Raw genomic sequence first — 24,532 nt, 5'->3', positions numbered from 1 at the left:
ACACAGAAATTGTTTCGGAATTAAATAGAAAAGGCACAATGCTGACTTAAGTACAAGAAGACTGACTCTTCTTACTGTCTATGCTTTGAACCATTCCTGTGACACTAATTATAGATTCCGATGCTTCACTGAAGGTTTACTGTATCCCCTGGACCTTCTTATTGACGATGGAACACAGAAAGTCCATCGGAATTAAGTACAAAAGGCACCATGCTGACTTAAGTACAAGAATATTGACTCTTCCTACAGTCAGTGATTTGAACCATTCCTGTGACACTAGTTATAGATTCCGATGCTTCACTTCAGGTTTACTCTATCCCTCTGATCTTATTATTGACGATGAAACACAGAAATTGCATCGGAATGAAATACAAAAGGCACAATGCCGACTTAAGTACAAGAAGACTGACTCTTCTTACTGATTATGATTTGAACCATTCCTATGATACTAGTTATAGACTCTGATGCTTCACTTCAGGTTTACTGTATCCCTTGGACCTTCTTATCGACGACGAAACACAGAAATTGCATCGGAATTAAACACAAAATGCACAATGCCGACTTAAGTACAAGAAGACTGCCTGTTCTTACTGACTATGATTTGAACCATTCCTGTGACACTAGTTATAGATTCCGGTGCTTCACTTCAGGTTTACTGTGTCCCTTGGACCTTCGTATTGACGATGAAACACAGATATTGCATCGGAATTATATACAAAAGGCACAATGCCGACTTAAGTACAAGAATACTGACTCTACTTACTGTCTATGTTTTGGACCATCCCTGTGATACTAGTTATAGATTCCGATGCTTCACTCCAGGTTTACTGTATCCCTTGGACCTTCTTATTGACGATGAAACACAGAAATTGCATCGGAATTAAATACAAAAGGCACAATGCCGACTTAAGTACAAGAAGACTTGCTCTTCTTACTGACTATGTTTTGAACCATTCCTGTGACACTAATTATAGATTCCGATGCTTCACTGAGGGTTTACTGCATCCCTCTGACCTCCTTATTGACGATGAAACACAGAGATTGCATCGGAATTAAATACAAAAGGCACAATGCCGACTTAAGTACAAGATGACTGACTCATCATACTGTCTATGTTTTTAGCCATTCCTGTGACACTAGTTATAGATTCCGATGATTGACTTCAGGATTACTGTATCCCTTAGGACCTTGTTATTGACGCGGCAACATAGTAATTGCATCGGAATTAAACACAAAAGGCAAAATGCCGACTTAAGTAGAAAATTCTGACTCTTCTTACTATGTTTTGAATCATTCCTGTGACACTAGTTATAGATTGCGATACTTCACATCAGGTTTGCTGTATCCCTCTGACCATCTTATTGACGATAAAGCACAGAAATTGCATCGGAATTAAATACAAAAGGCACTATGCCGACTTAAGAACAAGAAGACTGACTCTTCTTACTGTCTATGTTTTGAACCATTCCTGTGACACTAGTTATAGATTCCTATGGTTCACTTCAGGTTTACTGTATCCCTTGGACCCTCTTATTGACGATGAAACATAGAAATTGCATCGGAATTAAATACAAAAGGCACAATGCCGACTTAAGTACAAGAAGACTGACTCTTCCTACTGTCTATGTTTTGAACCATTCCTGTGACACTAGTTATAGATTCCGATGCTTCACTTCACGTTTACTGTATCCCTTGGACCTTCTTAATGACGATGAAACACAGAAATTGCATCGGAATTAAATACAAAAGGCACAATGCCGACTTAAGTACATGAAGACCGACTCTTCCTACTGACTAAGTTTTGAACCATTCCTGTGACACTAGTTATAGATTCCGCTTCTTCACTTGAGGTTTACTGTATCCCTTGGACCTTGTTATTGACGCTGAAACACAGAAATTGCATCGGAATTAAACACAAAAGGCACAATGCCGACTTAAGTACAAAAATACTGACTCTTCTTATTCCTGTGACACTAGTTATAGATTCCGATGCTTCACTTGAGGTTTACTGTATCCCTTGGACATTCTTATTGACGAAGAAACACAGAAATTGCATCGGAATTAAATAGAAAAGGCACAATGTCGACCTAAGTGCAAGGAGGCTGACTCTTCTTACTGTCTATGTTATGAACCATTCCTGTGACACTAGTTATAGATTCTGATGCTTCACCCCACGTATACTGGATCCCTTGGGCCTTCTTATTGACGATGAAACACCGAAATTGCATCGGAATTAAATAGAAAAGGCACAAAGACGACTTAAGTACAAGAAGACTGACTCTTCTTTCTGTCTATGTTTTGATCCATTCCTGTGACACTAGTTATAGATTCCGATGCTTCCCTTCAGATTTACTGTATCCCTTGGACCTTCTTATTGACGATGAAACACAGAAATTGCATCGGAATTGAATACAATAGGCACAATGCCGACTTACGTACAAGAAGACTGACTCTTCCTACTGTATATGTTTTCAACCATTCCTGTGACACTAGTTATAGATTACGATGCTTCACTTCACGTTTACTGTATCCCTTGGACCTTCTTATTGACGATGAAACACAGAAATTCCATCGGAATTAAATACAAAAGGCACAATGCCGACTTAAGGACTAGAAGACTGACTCTTCCTAATGTCTATGTTTTGAACCATTCCTGTGACACTAGTTATAGATTCCGATGCTTCACTTCACGTTTACTGTATCCCTTGGACCTTCTGAATGACGATGAAACACAGAAATTGCATCGGAATTAAATACAAAAGGCACAATGCCGACTTAAGTACATGAAGACCGACTCTTCCTACTGACTAAGTTTTGAACCATTCCTGTGACACTAGTTATAGATTCCGATGCTTCACTTGAGGTTTACTGTATCCCTTGGACCTTCTTATTGACGATGAAACACAGAAATTGCATCGGAATTTAATACAAAAGGCACAATGCCAACTTAAGTACATGATGAGTGACTCTTCTTACTGTCTATGTTTTAACCATTCCTGTGACACTAGTTATAGATTCCGATGCTTCACTCCAGGTTTGCTGTATCCCTCTGACCATCTTATTGACGATAAAGCACAGAAATTGCATCGGAATTAAATACAAAAGGCACTATGCCGACTTAAGTACAAGAAGACTGACTCTTCTTACTGTCTATGTTTTGAACCATTCCTGTGACACTAGTTATAGATTCCTATGGTTCACTTCAGGTTTACTGTATCCCTTGGACCCTCTTATTGACGATGAAACACAGAAATTGCATCGGAATTAAATACAAAAGGCACAATGCCGACTTAAGTACAAGAAGACTGACTCTTCCTACGGTCTATGTTTTGAACCATTCCTGTGACACTAGTAATAGATTCCGATGCTTCACTTCACGTTTACTGTATCCCTTGGACCTTCTTAATGACGATGAAACACAGAAATTGCATCGGAATTAAATACAAAAGGCACAATGCCGACTTAAGTACATGAAGACCGACTCTTCCTAGTGACTAAGTTTTGAACCATTCCTGTGACACTAGTTATAGATTCCGCTGCTTCACTTGAGGTTTACTGTATCCCTTGGACCATCTTATTGACGATGAAACACAGAAATTGCATCGGAATTTAATACAAAAGGCACAATGCCAACTTAAGTACATGATGACTGACTCTTCTTACTGTCTATGTTTTAACCATTCCTGTGACACTAGTTATAGATTCCGATGCTACACTCCAGGTTTCCTGTATCCCTTGGACCTTCGTATTGACGATGAAACACAGAAATTGCATCGGAATTAAATACAAAAGGCACAATGCCGACTTAAGGACAAGAAGACTGACTGTTCTTACTGACTATGTTTTGAACCAATCCTGTGACACTAGTTATAGATTCCGATGCTTCTCTTCAGGTTTATTGTATCCCTCTGACCGTCTTATTGACGATGAAACACAGAAATTGCATTGGAATTAAATAGAAAAGGCACAATGTCGACTTAAGTACAAGGAGACTGACTCATCTTACTGTCTATCTTTTGAACCATTCCTGTGACACTAGTTACAGATTCCGATGCTTCACTTCAGGATTACTGTATCCCTTAGGACCTTGTTATTGACGCTGAAACACAGTAATTGCATCGGAATTAAACACAAATGGCAAAATGCAGAATTAAGTACAAAAATACTGACTCTTCTTACTGACTATGTTTTGAACCATTCCTGTGACACTAGTTATAGATTCCGATGCTTCACTTCAGGTTTACTGTATCCCTTGGACCTTGTTATTGACGCTGAAAGACAGAAATTGCATCGGAATTAAACACAAAAGGCAAAATGCAGAATTAAGTACAAAAATACTGCCTCTTCTTATTCCTGTGACACTAGTTATAGATTCCGATGCTTCACTTGAGGTTTACTGTATCCCTTGGACATTCTTATTGACGAAGAAACACAGAAATTGCATCGGAATTAAATAGAAAAGGCACAATGTCGACTTAAGTACAAGGAGGCTGACTCTTCTTACTGTCTATGTTATGAACCATTCCTGTGACACTAGTTATAGATTCCGGTGCTTCACTCCAGGTATACTGGATCCCTTGGACCTTCTTATTGACGATGAAACACAGAAATTGCATCGGAATTAAATACAAAAGGCACAATGCCGACTTAAGTACAAGATGACTGACTCTTCTTACTGTGTATGTTTTGATCCATTCCTGTGACACTAGTTATAGATTCCGATGCTTCCCTTCAGATTTACTGTATCCCTTGGACCTTCTTATTGACGATGAAACACAGAAATTGCATCGGAATTGAATACAATAGGCACAATGCCGACTTACGTACAAGAAGACTGACTCTTCCTACTGTATATGTTTTCAACCATTCCTGTGACACTAGTTATAGATTACGATGCTTCACTTCACGTTTACTGTATCCCTTGGACCTTCTTATTGACGATGAAACACAGAAATTGCAACGGAATTAAATACAAAAGGCACAATGCCGACTTAAGGACTAGAAGACTGACTCATCCTAATGTCTATGTTTTGAACCATTCCTGTGACACTAGTTATAGATTCCGATGCTTCACTTCACGTTCACTGTATCCCTTGGACCTTCTTAATGACGATGAAACACAGAAATTGCATCGGAATTAAATACAAAAGGCACAATGCCGACTTAAGTACATGAAGACCGACTCTTCCTACTGACTAAGTTTTGAACCATTCCTGTGACACTAGTTATAGATTCCGATGCTTCACTTGAGGTTTACTGTATCCCTTGGAAGTTCTTATTGACGATGAAACACAGAAATTGCATCGGACTTTAATACAAAAGGCACAATGCCAACTTAAGTACATGATGACTGACTCTTCTTACTGTCTATGTTTTAACCATTCCTGTGACACTAGTTATAGTTTCCGATGCTACACTCCAGGTTAACTGTATCCCTTGGACCTTCTTATTGACGATGAAACACAGAAATTGCATCGGAATTAAATACAAAAGGCACAATGCCGACTTAAGGACAAGAAGACTGACTGTTCTTACATACTATGTTTTGAACCAATCCTGTGACACTAGTTATAGATTCCGATGCTTCTCTTCAGGTTTATTGTATCCCTCTGACCTTCTTATTGACGATGAAACACAGATATTGCATCGGCATTAAAGAGAAAAGGCACAATGTCGACTTAAGTACAAGGAGACTGACTCATCTTACTGTCTATCTTTTGAACCATTCCTGTGACACTAGTTATAGATTCCGATGCTTCACTTCAGGTTTACTGTATCCCTTGGACCTTGTTATTGACGCTGAAACACAGAAATTGCATCGGAATTAAACAGAAAAGGCACAATGCCGACTTAAGTACAAAAATATGACTCTTCTTACTGACTATGTTTTGAACCATTCCTGTGACACTAGTTATAGATTCCGATGCTTCACTTCAGGTTTACTGTATCCCTCTGACCATCTTATTGACGATGAAATACGGAAATTATTCGGAATTAAATACAAAAGGCACTATGCCGACTTAAGTACAAGAAGACTGACTCTTCCTACTGTCTATGTTTTCAACCATTCCTGTGACACTAGTTATGGATTACGATGCTTCACTTCACGTTTACTGTATCCCTAGGACCTTCTTATTGACGATGAAATACAGAAATTGCATCGGAATTAAATACAAAAGGCACAATGCCGACTTAAGGACAAGAAGACTGAATGATCTTACTGTCTATGTTTTGAACCATTCCTGTGACACTAGTTATAGATTCCAAAGCTACACTCGAGGTATACTGTATCCCTCTGACCATCTTATTGACGAAGAAACACAGAAATTTCATCGGAATTGAATACAATAGGCACAATGCCGACTTACGTACAAGCAGACTGACTCTTCCTACTGTATATGTTTTCAACCATTCCTGTGACACTAGTTATAGATTACGATGTTTCACTTCACGTTTACTGTATCCCTTGGACCTTCTTATTGACGATGAAACACAGAAATTGCATCGGAATTAAATACAAAAGGCACAATGCCGACTTAAGGACTAGAAGACTGACTCTTCCTAATGTCTATGTTTTGAACCATTCCTGTGACACTCCGATGCTACACTTCACGTTTACTGTTTCCCTTGGACCTTCTTAATGACGATGAAACACAGAAATTGCATCGGAATTAAATACAAAAGGCACAATGCCGACTTAAGTACATGAAGACCGACTCTTCAAACTGACTAAGTTTTGAACCATTCCTGTGACACTAGTTATAGATTCCGATGCTTCACTTGAGGTTTACTGTATCCCTTGGACCTTCTTATTGACGATGAAACACAGAAATTGCATCGGAATTTAATACAAAAGGCACAATGCCAACTTAAGTACATGATGACTGACTCTTCTTACTGTCTATGTTTTAACCATTCCTGTGACACTAGTTATAGATTCCGATGCTACACACCAGGTTTACTGTATCCCCTGGCCCTTCTTATTGACGATGAAACATAGAAATTGCATCGGAATTAAATACAAAAGGCACAATGCCGACTTAAGGACAAGAAGACTGACTGTTCTTACTATGTTTTGAACCAATCCTGTGACACTAGTTACAGATTCCGATGCTTCTCTTCAGGTTTATTGTATCCCTCTGACCTTCTTATTGACGATGAAACACAGAAATTGCATCGGAATTAAATAGAAAAGGCACAATGTCGACTTAAGTACAAGGAGACTGACTCATATTACTGTCTATCTTTTCAACCATTCCTGTGACACTAGTTATAGATTCCAATGCTTCACTTCAGGTTTACTGTATCCCTTGGACCTTGTTATTGACGCTGAAACACAGATATTGCATCGGAATTAAACACAAAAGGAACAATGCCGACTTAAGTACAAAAATACTGACTCTTCTTACTGACTATGTTTTGAACCATTCCTGTGACACTAGTTATAGATTCCGATGCTTCACTTCAGGTTTACTGTATCCCTCTGACCATCTTATTGACGATGAAACACGGAATATGGTCGGAATTAAATACAAAAGGCACTATGCCGACTTAAGTACAAGAAGACTGATTCTTCCTACTGTCTATGTTTTCAACCATTCCTGTGACACTAGTTATAGATTACGATGCTTCACTTCACGTTTACTGTATCCCTAGGACATTCTTATTGACGATGAAATACAGATATTGCATCGGAATTAAATACAAAAGGCACAATGCCGACTTAAGGACAAGAAGACTGACTGATCTTACTGTCTATGTTTCGAACCATTCCTGTGACACTAGTTATAGATTCCGAAGCTACACTCGAGGTATACTGTATCCCTCTGACCTTCTTATTAACGAAGAAACACAGAAATTGCATCGGAATTAAATAGAAAAGGCACAATGTCGACTTAAGTACAAGGAGACTGACTCTTCTTACTGTCTATGTTATGAACCATTCCTGTGACACTAGTTATAGATTCCGATGCTTCACTCCAGGTTTACTGGATCCCTTGGACCCTCTTATTGACGAAGAAACACAGAAATTGCATCGGGATTAAATAGAAAAGGCACAATGCCGACTTAAGTACAAGAAGACTGACTCTTCTTACTAACTATGTTTTGAACCATTCCTGTGACACTAGTTATAGATTCCGATGCTTCACTTCAGGTTTACTATATACCTTGGACCTTATTATTGACGAAGAAACACAGAAATTGCATCGGAATTAAATACAAAAGGAACAATGCCGCCTTATGTACAAGAAGACTGACTCGTCCTACTCTCCATGTTTTGAACCATTCCTGTGACACTAGTTTTGGATTCCGATGGTTCACTTCAGGTTTACTGTATCCCTCTGACCTTCTTATTGACGATGAAACACAGAAATTGCATCGGAATTAGATACAAAAGTCACAATGCCGACTTAAGTACAAGAAGACTGACTCTTCCTACTGTCTATGCTTTAAACCATTCCTGTGACACTAGTTATAGATTCCGATACTTCACTTCAGGTTTACTGTATCCCTCTGACCTTATTGCCGATGAAACACGGAAATTGCATCGGAATTAAATACAAAAGGCACGAAGCCGACTTAAGGACAAGAAGACTGACTCTTTTCACTGACTATGGTTTGAACCATTCCTGTGACACTAGTTATAGATTCCGTTGCTTCACTTCAGTATTACTGTTTCCCTTGGACCTTCTTATTGACGATAAAACACAGAAATTGCATCGGAATGAAATACAAGAGGCACAATGCCGACTTAAGTACAAGAAGACTGACCCTTCCTACTGTCTATGTATTGAACCATTTCTGTGACACTAGTTATAGAGTCCGATGCTTCACTTCAGGTTTACTGTAGCCCTTGGGCCTTCTTATTGACGATGAATCACAGAAATTGTATCGGAATTAAATGCAAAAGGCACAATGCAGACTTAAGTACAAGAAGACTGACTCTTGTTACTGTCTATATTTTGAACCATTCCTGTGACACTAGTTATAGATTCCGATGCTTCACTTCAGGATTACTGTATCCCTTAGGACCTTGTTATTGACGCTGAAACACAGTAATTGCATTGGAATTAAATACCAAAGGCAAAATGCCGACTTAAGTACAAAAATGCTGACTCTTCTTACTGACTATGTTTTGAACCATTCCTGTGACACTAGTTATAGATTCCGATGCTTCACTTCAGGTTTATTGTATCCCTCTGACCTTCGTATTGACGATGAAACACAGAAATTGCATCGGAATTAAATAGAAAAGGCACAATGTCGACTTAAGTACAAGGAGACTGACTCATCTTACTGTCTATGTTTTGAACCATTCCTGTGACACTAGTTATAGATTCGGATGCTTCACTTCAGGTTTACTGTATCCCTTGAACCTTCTTATTGACGCTGAAACACAGAAATTGCATCGGAATTAAACACAAAAGGCACAATGCCGAATTAAGTACAAAAATACTGACTCTTCTTACTGACTATGTTTTGAACCATTCCTGTGACACTAGTTATTGTTTGCGATGCTTCACTTCAGGTTTACTGTATCCCTCTGACCATCTTATTGACGATGAAACACGGAAATAGCATCGGAATTAAATACAAAAGGCACAAAGCCGACTTAAGTACAAGAAGACTGACTCTTCTTACTGTCTATGTTTTGAACCATTCCTGTGACACTAGTTATAGATTCCGATGCTTTCCTTCAGATGTACTGTATCCCTTGGACCTTCTTATTGACGATGAAACACAGAAATTGCATCGGAAATAAATACAAAAGGCACAATGCCGACTTAAGTACAAGAAGACTGACTCTTCCTACTGTCTATGTTTTCAACCATTCCTGTGACACTAGTTATAGATTACGATGCTTCACTTCACGTTTACTGTATCCCTTGGACCTTCTTATTGACGATGAAACAAAGAAATTGCATCGGAATTAAATACAAAAGGCACAATGCCGACTTAAGTACAAGAAGACTGACTCTTCTTACTGACTATGTTTTGAACCATTCCTGTGACACTAGTTATAGATCCCGGTGCTTAACTTCAGGTTCACGGTATCCCTCTGACCTTCTTATTGACGAGGAAACACAGAAATTGCATCGGAATTAAATAGAAACGCCACAATGCCTACTTAAGTACAAGATGGCTCACCCTTCTTACTGTCTATGTTTTGAACCATTCCTGTGACACTAGTTATAGATTCCGAAGCTGCACTTCAGGTTTACTGTATCCCTTGGACCTACTTATTGACGATGAAACACAGAAATTGCATCGGAATTAAATAGAAAAGGCACAATGCTGACTTAAGTACAAGAAGACTGACTCTTCTTACTGTCTATGCTTTGAAAAATTCCTGTGACACTAGTTATGGATTCTGATGCTTCACTTCAGGTTTACTGTATTCCTTGGACCTTCTTATTGACGATGAATCATAGAAATTGCCTCGGAATTAAATACAAAAGGCACAATACCGCCTTAAGTACAAGAAGACTGACTCTTCTTACTGTCTATGATTTGAACCATTCCTGTGACCCTAGTTATAGATTCCGATGCTTCACTTCAGGTTTTCTGTATCCCCTGGACCTTCTTATTGACGATGGAACACACAAAGTCCATCGGAATTAAGTACAAAGGGCACCATGCCGACTTAAGTACAAGAAGATTGACTCTTCCTACAGTCAGTGATTTGAACCATTCCTGTGACACTAGTTATAGAATCCGTTGCTTCACTTCAGGTTTACTCTATCCCTCTGATCTTCTTATTGACGATGAAACACAGAAATTGCATTGGAATTTAATACAAAAGGCACAATGCCGACTTAAGTACAAGAAGACTGACTCTTCTTACTGATTATGTTTTGAACAATTCCTATGACACTAGTTATAGACTCTGATGCTTCACTTCAGGTTTACTGTATCCCTTGGACCTTCTTATTGACGACGAAACACAGAAATTGCATCGGAATTAAATACAAAAGGCACAATGCCGACTTAAGTACAAGAAGACTGGCTCTTCTTACTGACTATGTTTTGAACCATTCCTGTGACACTAATTATAGATTCCGATGCTTCACTGGAGGTTTACTGTATCCCTCTGACCTTCTTATTGACGATGAAACACAGAAATTGCATCGGAATGAAATACAAGAGGCACAATGCCGACTTAAGTACAAGAAGACTGACTCTTCCTACAGTCTATGTTTTGAACCATTTCTGTGAAACTAGTTATAGAGTCCGATGCTTCACTTCAGGTTTACTGTATCCCTTGGGCCTTCTTATTGACGATGAATCACAGAAATTGCATCGGAATTAAATACAAAAGGCACAATGCAGACTTATGTACAAGAAGACTGACTCTTCTTACTGTCTATATTTTGAACCATTCCTGTGACACTAGTTATAGATTCCGATGCTTCACTTCAGGATTACTGTATCCCTTAGGACCTTGTTATTGACGCTGAAACACAGTAATTGCATCGGAATTAAACACAAAAGGCAAAATGCCGAATTAAGTACAAAAATACTGACTCTTCTTACTGACTATGTTTTGAACCATTCCTGTGACACTAGTTATAGATTACGATGCTTCACTTCATGTTTACTGTATCCCTTGGACCTTCTTATTGACGATGAAACACAGAAATTGCATTGGAATTTAATACAAAAGGCACAATGCCGACTTAAGTACAAGAAGACTGACTCTTCTTACTGATTATGTTTTGAACAATTCCAATGACACTAGTAATAGACTCTGGTGCTTCACTTCAGGTTTACTGTATCCCTTGGACCTTCTTATTGACGACGAAACACAGAAATTGCATTGGAATTAAACACAAAAGGCACAATGCCGACTTAAGTACAAGAAGACTGACTGTTCTTACTGACTATGTTTTGAACCATTCCTGTGACACTAGTTATAGATTCCGGAGCTTCACTTCAGGTTTACTGTATCCCTTGGACCTTCTTATTGACGATGAAACACAGAAATTGCATCGGAATTATATACAAAAGAACAATGCCGACTTAAGTACAAGAATACTGACTCCTCTTACTGTCTATGTTTTGAACCATCCCTGTGACACTAGTTATAGATTCCGATGCTTGACTCCAGGTTTACTGTATCCCTTGGACCTTCTTATTGACGATGAAACACAGAAATTGCATCGGATTTAAATACAAAAGGCACAATGCCGACTTAAGTACAAGAAGACTGGCTCTTCTTACTGACTATGTTTTGAACCATTCCTGTGACACTAATTATAGATTCCGATGCTTCACTGGGGGTTTACTGTATCCCTCTGACCTTCTTATTGACGATGAAACACAGAAATTGCATCGGAATGAAATACAAGAGGCACAATGCCGACTTAAGTACAAGAAGACTGACTCTTCCTACTGTCTATGTTTTGAACCATTTCTGTGAAACTATTTATAGAATCCGATGCTTCACTTAAGGTTTACTGTATCGCTTGGGCCTTCTTATTGACGATGAATCACAGAAATTGCATCGGAATTAAATACAAAAGGCACAATGCAGACTTAGGTACAAGAAGACTGACTCTTCTTACTGTCTATATTTTGAACCATTCCTGTGACACTAGTTATAGATTCCGATGCTTCACTTCAGGATTACTGTATCCCTTAGGACCTTGTTATTGACGCTGAAACACAGTAATTGCATCGGAATTAAACACAAAAGGCAAAATGCCGACTTAAGTACAAGAAGACTGACTCTTCTTACTGTCTATGTTTTGATCCATTCCTGTGACACTAGTTATAGATCCCGATGCTTCCCTTCAGATTTACTGTATCCCTCTGACCATCTTATTGACGATGAAACACGGAAATTGGTCGGAATTAAATACAAAAGGCACTATGCCGACTTAAGTACAAGAAGACTGACTCTTCCTACTGTCTATGTTTTCAACCATTCCTGTGACACTAGTTATAGATTACGATGCTTCCTTCACGTTTACTGTATCCCTAGGACCTTCTTATTGACGATGAAATACAGAAATTGCATCGGAATTAAATACAAAAGGCGCAATGCCGACTTAAGTACAAGGAGGCTGACTCTTCTTACTGTCTACGTTATGAACCATTCCTGTGACACTAGTTATAGATTACGATGCTTCACTTCACGTTTACTGTATCCCTTGGACCTTCTTATTGACGATGAAACACAGAAATTGCATCGGAATTAAATACAAAAGGCACAATGCCGACTTAAGGACTAGAAGACTGACTCTTCCTAATGTCTATGTTTTGAACCATTCCTGTGACACTAGTTATAGATTCCGATGCTTCACTTCATGTTTACTGTATCCCTTGGACCTTCTTAATGACGATGAAACACAGAAATTGCATCGGAATTAAATACAAAAGGCACAATGCCGACTTAAGTACATGAAGACCGACTCTTCCTACTGACTAAGTTTTGAACCATTCCTGTGACACTAGTTATAGATTACGATGCTTCACTTGAGGTTTACTGTATCCCTTGGACCTTCTTATTGACGATGAAACACAGAAATTGCATCGGAATTTAATACAAAAGGCACAATGACAACTTAAGTACATGATGACTGACTCTTCATACTGTCTATGTTTTAACCATTCCTGTGACACTAGTTATAGATTCCGATACTACACTCCAGGTTTACTGTATCCCTTGGACCTTCTTATTGACGATGAAACACAGAAATTGCATCGGAATTAAATACAAAAGGCACAATGCCGACTTATGGACAAGAAGACTGACTGTTCTTACTGACTATGTTTTGAACCAACCCTGTGACACTAGTTATAGATTCCGATGCTTCTCTTCAGGTTTATTGTATCCCTCTGACCTTCTTATAGACGATGAAACACAGAAATTGCATCGGGATTAAATAGAAAAGGCACAATGTCGACTTAAGTACAAGGAGACTGACTCATCTTACTGTCTATCTTTTGAACCATTCCTGTGACACTAGTTATAGATTCCGATGCTTCACTTCAGGATTACTGTATCCCTTGGACCTTGTTATTGACGCTGAAACACAGAAATTGCATCGGAATTAAACACAAAAGGCACAATGCCGACTTAAGTACAAATATACTGACTCTTCTTACTGACTATGTTTTGAACCATTCCTGTGACACTAGATATAGATTCCGATGCTTCACTTCAGGTTTACTGTATCCCTCTGACCATCTTATTGACGATGAAACACGGAAATTATTCGGAATTAAATACAAAAGGCACTATGCCGACTTAAGTACAAGAAGACTGACTCTTCCTACTGTCTATGTTTTCAACCATTCCTGTGACACTAGTTATAGATTACGATGCTTCACTTCACGTTTAATGTATCCCTAGGACCTTATTATTTACGATGAAATACAGAAATTGCATCGGAATTAAATACAAAAGGCACAATGCCGACTTAAGTACAAGGAGGCTGACTCTTCTTACTGTCTATGTTATGAACCATTCCTGTGACACTAGTTATAGATTACGATGCTTCACTTCACGTTTACTGTATCCCTTGGACCTTCTTATTGACGGTGAAACACAGAAACTGCATCGGAATTAAATACAAAAAGCACAATGCCGACTTAAGGGCTAGAAGACTGACCTTTCCTAATGTCTATGTTTTGAACCATTCCTGTGACACTAGTTATAGATTCCGATGCTTCACTTCACGTTTACTGTATCCCTTGGACCTTCTTAATGACGATGAAACACAGAAATTGCATCGGAATTAAATACAAAAGGCACAATGCCGACTTAAGTACATGAAGACCGACTCTTCCTAACGACTAAGTTTTGAACCATTCCTGTGACACTAGTTTTAGATTCCGATGCTTCACTTGAGGTTTACTGTATCCCTTGGACCTTCTTATTGACGATGAAACACAGAAATGGCATCGGAATTTAATACAAAAGGCACAATGCCAACTTAAGTACATGATGACTGACTCTTCTTACTGTCTATGTTTTAACCATTCCTGTGACACTAATTATAGATTCCGATGCTACACTCCAGGTTTACTGTATCCCTTGGACCTTCTTATTGACGATGAAACACAGAAATTGCATCGGAATTAAATACAAAAGGCACAATGCCGACTTAAGGACAAGAAGACTGACTGTTCTTACTGACAATGTTTTGAACCAATCCTGTAACACTAGTTATAGTTTACGATGCTTCTCTTCAGGTTTATTGTATCCCTCTGACCTTCTTATTGACAATGAAACACAGAAATTGCATCGGAATTAAATAGAAAAGGCACAATGTCGACTGAAGTACAAGGAGACTGACTCATCTTAATGTCTATCTTTTGAACCATTCCTGTGACACTAGTTATAGATTCCGATGCTTCACTTCAGGTTTACTGTATCCCTTGGACCTTCTTATTGACGCTGAAACACAGAAATTGCATCGGAATTAAACACAAAAGGCACAATGCCGACTTAAGTACAAAAATACTGAAACTTCTTACTGACTATGCTTTGAACCATTCCTGTGACACTTGTTATAGATTCCGATGCTTCACTTCAGGTTTACTGTATCCCTCTGACCATCTTATTGACGATGAAACACGGAAATTATTCGGAATTAAATACAAAAGGCACTATGCCGACTTAAGTACAAGAAGACTGACTCTTCCTACTGTCTATGTTTTCAACCATTCCTGTGACACTAGTTATAGATTACGATGCTTCACTTCACGTTTACTGTATCCCTAGGACCTTCTTATTGACGATGAAATACAGAAATTGCATCGGAATTAAATACAAAAGGCACAATGCCGACTTAAGGACAAGAAGACTGACTGATCTTACTGTCTATGTTTTGAACCATTCCTGTGACACTAGTTATAGATTCCGAAGCTACACTCTAGGTATACTGTATCCCTCTGACCTTCTTATTGAAGAAGAAACACAGAAATTGCATCGGAATTGAATACAATAGGCACAATGCCGACTTACGTACAAGAAGACTGACTCTTCCTACTGTATATGTTTTCAACCATTCCTGTGACACTAGTTATAGATTACGATGCTTCACTTCACGTTTACTGTATCCCTTGGACCTTCTTATTGACGATGAAACACAGAAATTGCATCGGAATTAAATACAAAAGGCACAATGCCGACTTAAGGACTAGAAGACTGACTCTTCCTAATGTCTATGTTTTGAATCATTCCTGTGACACCAGTTATAGATTCCGATGCTTCACTTCACGTTTACTGTATCCCTTGGACCTTCTTAATGACGATGAAACACAGAAATTGCATCGGAATTAAATAAAAAAGGCACAATGCCGACTTAAGTACATGGAGACCGACTCTTCCTACTGACTAAGTTTAGAACCATTCCTGTGACACTAGTTATAGATTCCGATGCTTCACTTGAGGTTTACTGTATCCCTTGGACCTTCTTATTGACGATGAAACACAGAAATTGCATCGGAATTTAATACAAAAGGCACAATGCCAACTTAAGTACATGATGACTGACTCCTCTTACTGTCTATGTCTTAACCATTCCTGTGACACTAGTTATAGATTCCGATGCTACACACAAGGTTTACTGTATCCCTTGGACCTTCTTATTGACGATGAAACATAGAAATTGCATCGGAATTAAATACAAAAGGCACAATGCCGACTTATGGGCAAGAAGACTGACTGTTCTTACTGACTATGTTTTGAACCAATCCTGTGACACTAGTTATAGATTCCGATGCTGCTCTTCAGGTTTATTGTATCCCTCTGACCTTCTTATTGACGATGAAACACAGAAATTGCATCGGAATTAAATAGAAAAGGCACAATGTCGACTTTAGTACAAGGAGACTGACTCATCTTACTGTCTATCTTTTGAACCATTCCGGTGACACTAGTTATAGATTCCGATGCTTCACTTCAGGTTCACTGTATCCCTTTGACCTTGTTATTGACGCTGAAACACAGAAATTGCATCGGAATTAAACACAAAAGGAACAATGCCGACTTAAGTACAAAAATACTGACTCTTCTTACTGACTATGTTTTGAACCATTCCTGTGACACTAGTTATAGATTCCGCTGCTTCACTTAAGGTTTACTGTATCCCTCTGATCATCTTATTGACGATGAAACACGGAAATTGGTCGGAATTAAATACAAAAGGCACTATGCCGACTTAAGTACAAGAAGACTGACTCTTCCTACTGTCTATGTTTTCAACCATTCCTGTGACACTAGATATAGATTACGATGCTTCACTTCAGGTTTACTGTATCCCTAGGACCTTCTTATTGACGATGAAATACAGAAATTGCATCGGAATTAAATACAAAAGGAACAATGACGCCTTATGTACAAGAAGACTGACTCGTCCTACTCTCTATGTTTTGAACCATTCCTGTGACACTAGTTATAGATTCCGAAGCTACACTCGAGGTATACTGTATCCCTCTGACCTTCTTATTGCCGATGAAACACAGAAATTGCATCGGAGTTAGATACAAAAGTCACAATGCCGACTTAAGTACAAGAAGACTGACTCTTCCTACTGTCTATGCTTTGAACCATTCCTGTGACACTATTTATAGATTCCGATACTTCACTTCAGGTTTACTGTATCCCTCTGACCTTATTGCCGATGAAACACGGAAATTGCATCGGAATTAAATACAAAAGGCACAATGCCGACTTAAGGACAAGAAGACTGACTCGTCTTACTGACTATGTTTTGAACCATTCCTGTGACACTAGTTATAGATTCCGTTGCTTCACTTCAGTATTACTGTTTCCCTTGGACCTTCTTATTGACGATAAAACACAGAAATTGCATCGGAATGAAATACAAGAGGCACAATGCCGACTTAAGTACAACAAGACTGACTCTTCCTACTGTCTATGTTTTGAACCATGTCTGTGAAACTAGTTATAGAGTCCGATGCTTCACTTCAGGTTTACTGTATCCCTTGGGCCTTCTTATTGACGATGAATCACAGAAATTGTATCGGAATTAAATGCAAAAGGCACAATGCAGGCTTAAGTACAAGAAGACTGACTCTTGTTACTGTCTATATTTTGAACCATTCCTGTGACACTAGTTATAGATTCCGATGCATCACTTCAGGATTACTGTATCCCTTAGGACCTTGTTATTGACGCTGAAACACAGTAATTGCATTGGAATTAAACACAAAAGGCAAAATGCCGACTTAAGTACAAAAATACTGACTCTTCTTACTGACTATGTTTTGAACCATTCCTGTGACACTATTTATAGATTCCGATGCTTCACTTCAGGTTTACTGTATCCCTTGGACCTTGTTATTGACGCTGAAACACAGAAATTTCATCGGAATTAAACACAAAAGGCACAATGCCGACTTAAGTACAAAAATACTGACTCTTCTTACTGACTATGTTTTGAACCATTCCTGTGACACTAGTTATAGTTTGCGATGCTTCACTTCAGGTTTACTGTATCCCTCTGACCATCTTATTGACGATGAAACACGGAAATTGCATCGGAATTAAATACAAAAGGCACAATGCCGACATAAGTTCCAGATGACTGACTCTTCTTACTGTCTATGTTTTGAACCATTCCTGTGACACTAGTTATAGATTCCGATGCTTCCCTTCAGATGTACTGTATCCCTTGGACCTTCTAATTGACGATGAAACACAGAAATTGCATTGGAATTAAATACAAAAGGCACAATGCCGACTTAAGTACAAGAAGACTGACTCTTCCTACTGTCTATGTTTTCAACCATTCCTGTGACACTAGTTATAGATTACGATGCTTCACTTCACGTTTACTGTATCCCTCTGACCTTCTTATTGACGATGAAACACAGAAATTGCATCGGAATTAAATACAAAAGGCACAATGCCGACTTAAGTACAAGAAGACTGACTCTTCTTACTGACTATGTTTTGAACCATTCCTGTGACACTAGTTATAGATCCCGGTGCTTAACGTCAGGTTCACGGTATCCCTCTGACCTTCTTATTGACGAGGGAACACAGAAATTGCATCGGAATTAAATAGAAACGCCACAATGCCTACTTAAGTACAAGATGGCTGACCCTTCTTACTGTCTATGATTTGAACCATTCCTGTGACACTAGTTATAGATTCCGAAGCTTCACTTCAGGTTTACTGTATCCCTTGGACCTACTTATTGACGATGAAACACAGAAATTCAATCGGAATTAAATAGAAAAGGCACAATGCTGACTTAAGTACAAGAAGACTGACTCTTCTTACTGTCTATGCTTTGAACCATTCCTGTGACACTAGTTATGGATTCTGATGCTTCACTTCAGGTTTACTGTATTCCTTGGACCTTCTTATTGACGATGAATCATAGAAATTGCCTCGGAATTATATATAAAAGGCACAATACCGCCTTAAGTACAAGAAGACTGACTCTTCTTGCTGTCTACGTTTAGAACCATTCCTGTGACCCTAGTTATAGATTCCGATGCTTCACTTCAGGTTTTCTGTATCCCCTGGACGTTCTTATTGACGATGGAACACAGAAAGTCCATCGGAATTAAGTACAAAGGGCACCATGCCGACTTAAGTACAAGAAGATTGACTCTTCCTACAGTCAGTGATTTGAACCACTCCTGTGACACTAGTTATAGAATCCGTTGCTTCACTTCAGGTTTACTCTATCCCTCTGATCTTCTTATTGACGATGAAACACAGAAATTACATCGGAATTAAATACAAAAGGCACAATGCCGACTTAAGTACAAGAAGACTGACTCTTCTTACTGATTATGTTTTGAACAATTCCTATGACACTAGTTATAGACTCTGATGCTTCACTTCAGGTTTACTGTATCCCTTGGACCTTCTTATTGACGACGAAACACAGAAATTGCATCGGAATTAAACACAAAAGGCACAATGCCGACTTAAGTACAAGAAGACTTACTGTTCTTACTGACTATGTTTTGAACCATTCCTGTGACACTAGTTATAGATTCCGGAGCTTCACTTCAGGTTTACTGTATCCCTTGGACCTTCTTATTGACGATGAAACACAGAAATTGCATCGGAATTAAATACAAAAGGCACAATGCCGACTTAAGTACAAGAAGACTGGCTCTTCTTACTGACTATGTTTTGAACCATTCCTGTGACACTAATTATAGAATCCGATGCTTCACTGGAGGTTTACTGTATCCCTCTGACCTTCTTATTGACGATGAAACACAGAAATTGCATCGGAATGAAATACAAGAGGCACAATGCCGACTTAAGAACAAGAACTGACTCTTCCTACTGTCTATGTTTTGAACCATTTCTGTGAAACTAGTTATAGAGTCCGATGCTTCACTTCTGGTTTACTGTATCCCTTGGGCCTTCTTATTGACGATGAATCACAGAAATTGCATCGGAATTAAATACAAAAGGCACAATGCAGACTTATGTACAAGAAGACTGACTCTTCTTACTGTCTATATTTTGAACCATTCCTGTGACACTAGTTATTGATTCCGATGCTTCACTTCAGGATTACTGTATCCCTTAGGACCTTGTTATTGACGCTGAAACACAGTAATTGCATCGGAATTAAAAAAAAAATCAAAATGCCGAATTAAGTACAAAAATACTGACTCTTCTTACTGACTATGTTTTGAACCATTCCTGTGACACTAGTTATAGATTACGATGCTTCACTTCATGTTTACTGTATCCCTTGGACCTTCTTATTGACGATGAAACACAGAAATTGCATCGGAATTAAATACAAAAGGCACAATGACGACTTAAGTACATGAAGACCGACTCTTCCTACTGACTATGTTTTGAACCATTCGTGTGACACTAGTTATGGATTCCGATGAATCACTTGAGGTTTACTGTATCCCTTGGACCTTCTTATTGACGAAGAAACACAGAAATTGCATCGCAATTAAATAGAAAAGGCACAATGTCGACTTAAGTACAAGGAGACTGACTCTTCTTACTGTCTATGTTATGAACCATTCCTGTGACAGTAGTTCGAGATTCCGATGCTTCACTCCAGGTTTACTGGATCCCTTGGACCTTCTTATTGACGATGAAACACAGAAATTGCATCGGAATGAAATACAAAAGGCACAATGCCGACTTAAGTACAAAAATACTGACTCTTCTTACTGACTATGTTTTGAACCATTCCTGTGACACTAGTTATAGTTTGCGATGCTTCACTTCAGGTTTACTGTATCCCTCTGACCATCTTATTGACGATGAAACACGGGAATTGCAACGGAATTAAATACAAAAGGCACAATGCCGACTTAAGTACAAGAAGACTGACTCTTCTTACTGTCTATGTTTTGAACCATTCCTGTGACACTAGTTATAGATTCCTATGCTTCCCTTCAGATGTACTGAATCCCTTGGACCTTCTTATTGACGATGAAACACAGAAATTGCATCGGAATTAAATACAAAAGGCACAATGCCGACTTAAGTACAAGAAGACTGACTCTTCCTACTGTCTATGTTTTCAACCATTCCTGTGACACTGGTTATAGATTACGATGCTTCACTTCACGTTTACTGTATCCCTTGGACCTTCTTATTGACGATGAAACACAGAAATTGCATCGGAATTAAATACAAAAGGCACAATGCCGACTTAAGTGCAAGAAGACTGACTCTTCTTACTGACTATGTTTTGAACCATTCCTGTGACACTAGTTATAGATCCCGGTGCTTAACTTCAGGTTCACGGTATCCCTCTGACCTTCTTATTGACGAGGAAACACAGAAATTGCATCGGAATTAAATAGAAACGCCACAATGCCTACTTAAGTACAAGATGGCTGACCCTTCTTACTGTCTATGTTTTGAACCATTCCTGTGACACTAGTTATAGATTCCGAAGCTTCACTTCAGGTTTACTGTATCCCTTGGACCTACTTATTGACGATGAAACACAGAAATTGCATCGGAATTAAATAGAAAAGGCACAATGCTGACTTAAGTACAAGAAGACTGACTCTTCATACTGTCTATGCTTTGAACCATTCCTGTGACACTAGTTATGGATTCTGATGCTTCACTTCAGGTTTAGTGTATTCGTTGGACCTTCTTATTGACGATGGAACACAGAAAGTCCATCGGAATTAAGTACAAAGGGCACCATGCCGACTTAAGTACTAGAAGATTGACTCTTCCTACAGTCAGTGATTTGTACCATTCCTGTGACACTAGTTATAGAATCCGTTGCTTCACTTCAGGTTTACTCTATCCCTCTGATCTTCTTATTGACTATGAAACACAGAAATTACATCGGAATTAAATACAAAAGGCACAATGCCGACTTAAGTACAAGAAGACTGACTCTTCTTACTGATTATGTTTTGAACAATTCCTATGACACTAGTTATGGACTCTGATGCTTCACTTCAGGTTTACTGTAACCCTTGGACCTTCTTATTGACGACGAAACACAGAAATTGCATCGGAATTAAACACAAAAGGCACAATGCCGACTTAAGTACAAGAAGACTTACTGTTCTTACTGACTATGTTTTGAACCATTCCTGTGACACTAGTTATAGATTCCGGAGCTTCACTTCAGGTTTACTGTATCCCTTGGACCTTCTTATTGACGATGAAACACAGAAATTGCATCGGAATTATATACAAAAGGAACAATGCCGACTTAGGTACAAGAATAGTGACTCTACTTACTGTCTATGTTTTGAACCATCCCTGTGACACTAGTTATAGATTCCGATGCTTGACTCCAGGTTTACTGTATCCCTTGGACCTTCTTATTAACGATGAAACACAGAAATTGCATCGGAATTAAATACAAAAGGCACAATGCCGATTTAAGTACAAGAAGACTGACTCTTCTTACTGTCTATGTTTTGATCCATTCCTGTGACACTAGTTATAGATTCCGACGCTTCCCTTCAAATTTACTGTATCCCTCGGACCTTCTTATTGACGATGAAACACAGAAATTGCATCGGAATGAAATACAAGAGGCACAATGCCGACTTAAGTACAAGAAGACTGACTCTTCCTACTGTCTACGTTTTGAACCATTTCTGTGAAACTAGTTATAGAGTCCGATGCTTCACTTCAGGTTTACTGTATCCCTTGAGCCTTCTTATTGACGATGAATCACAGAAATTGCATCGGAATTAAATACAAAAGGCACAATGCAGACTTAAGTACAAGAAGACTGACTCTACTTACTGTCTATGTTTTGAACCATTCCTGTGACACTAGTTATAGATTCCGATGCTTCACTTCAGGTTTACTGTATCCCTTGGACCTTCTTATTGACGATGAAACACAGAAATTGCATCGGAATTAAATACAAAAGGCACAATGCCGACTTAAGTACAAGAAGTCTGACTCTTCCTACTGTCTATGTTTTGAACCATTCCTGTGACACTAGTTATAGATTCCGATGCTTCACTTCACGTTTACTGTATTCCTTGGACCTTCATAATGACGATGAAACACAGAAATTGCATCGGAAATTAATACAAAAGGCACAATGCCGACTTAAGTACAAGAAGACTGACTCTTCTTACTGTCTATGTTTTGAACCATTCCTGTGACACTAGTTATAGATTCCGATGCTTCACTTCAGATGTACTGTATCCCTTGGACCTTTTTATTGACGATGAAACACAGAAATTGCATCGGAATTAAATACAAAAGGCACAATGCCGACTTAAGTACAAGAAGACTGACTCTTCCTACTGTCTATGTTTTCAACCATTCCTGTGACACTAGTTATAGATTACGATGCTTCACTTCTCGTTTACTGTATCCCTTGGACCTTCTTATTGACGATGAAACACAGAAATTGCATCGGAATTAAATACAAAAGGCACAATGCCGACTTAAGTACAAGAAGACGGACTCTTCTTACTGACTATGTTTTGAACCATTCCTGTGACACTAGTTATAGATTCCGTTGCTTCACTTCAGTATTACTGTTACCCTTAGACCTTCTTATTGACGATAAAACACAGAAATTGCATCGGAATGAAATACAAGAGGCACAATGCCGACTTAAGTACAACAAGACTGACTCTTCCTACTGTCTATGTTTTGAACCATTTCTGTGAAACTAGTTATAGAGTCCGATGCTTCACTTCAGGTTTACTGTATCCCTTGGGCCTTCTTATTGACGATGAATCACAGAAATTGTATCGGAATTAAATGCAAAAGGCACAATGCAGACTTAAGTACAAGAAGACTGACTCTTGTTACTGTCTATATTTTGAACCATTCCTGTGACACTAGTTATAGATTCCGATGCATCACTTCAGGATTACTGTATCCCTTAGGACCTTGTTATTGACGCTGAAACACAGTAATTGCATTGGAATTAAACACAAAAGGAAAAATGCCGACTTAAGTACAAAAATACTGACTCTTCTTACTGACTATGTTTTGAACCATTCCTGTGACACTAGTTATAGATTCCGATGCTTCACTTCAGGTGTACTGTATCCCTTGGACCTTGTTATTGACGCTGAAACACAGAAATT

Source organism: Schistocerca serialis, chromosome 12 (assembly GCF_023864345.2).
Source record: "Schistocerca serialis cubense isolate TAMUIC-IGC-003099 chromosome 12, iqSchSeri2.2, whole genome shotgun sequence".
Classification (NCBI taxonomy): domain Eukaryota; kingdom Metazoa; phylum Arthropoda; class Insecta; order Orthoptera; family Acrididae; genus Schistocerca; species Schistocerca serialis.
The sequence above is the reverse complement of the archived record's forward strand: the minus strand, read 5'-3'. Positions refer to the sequence as shown.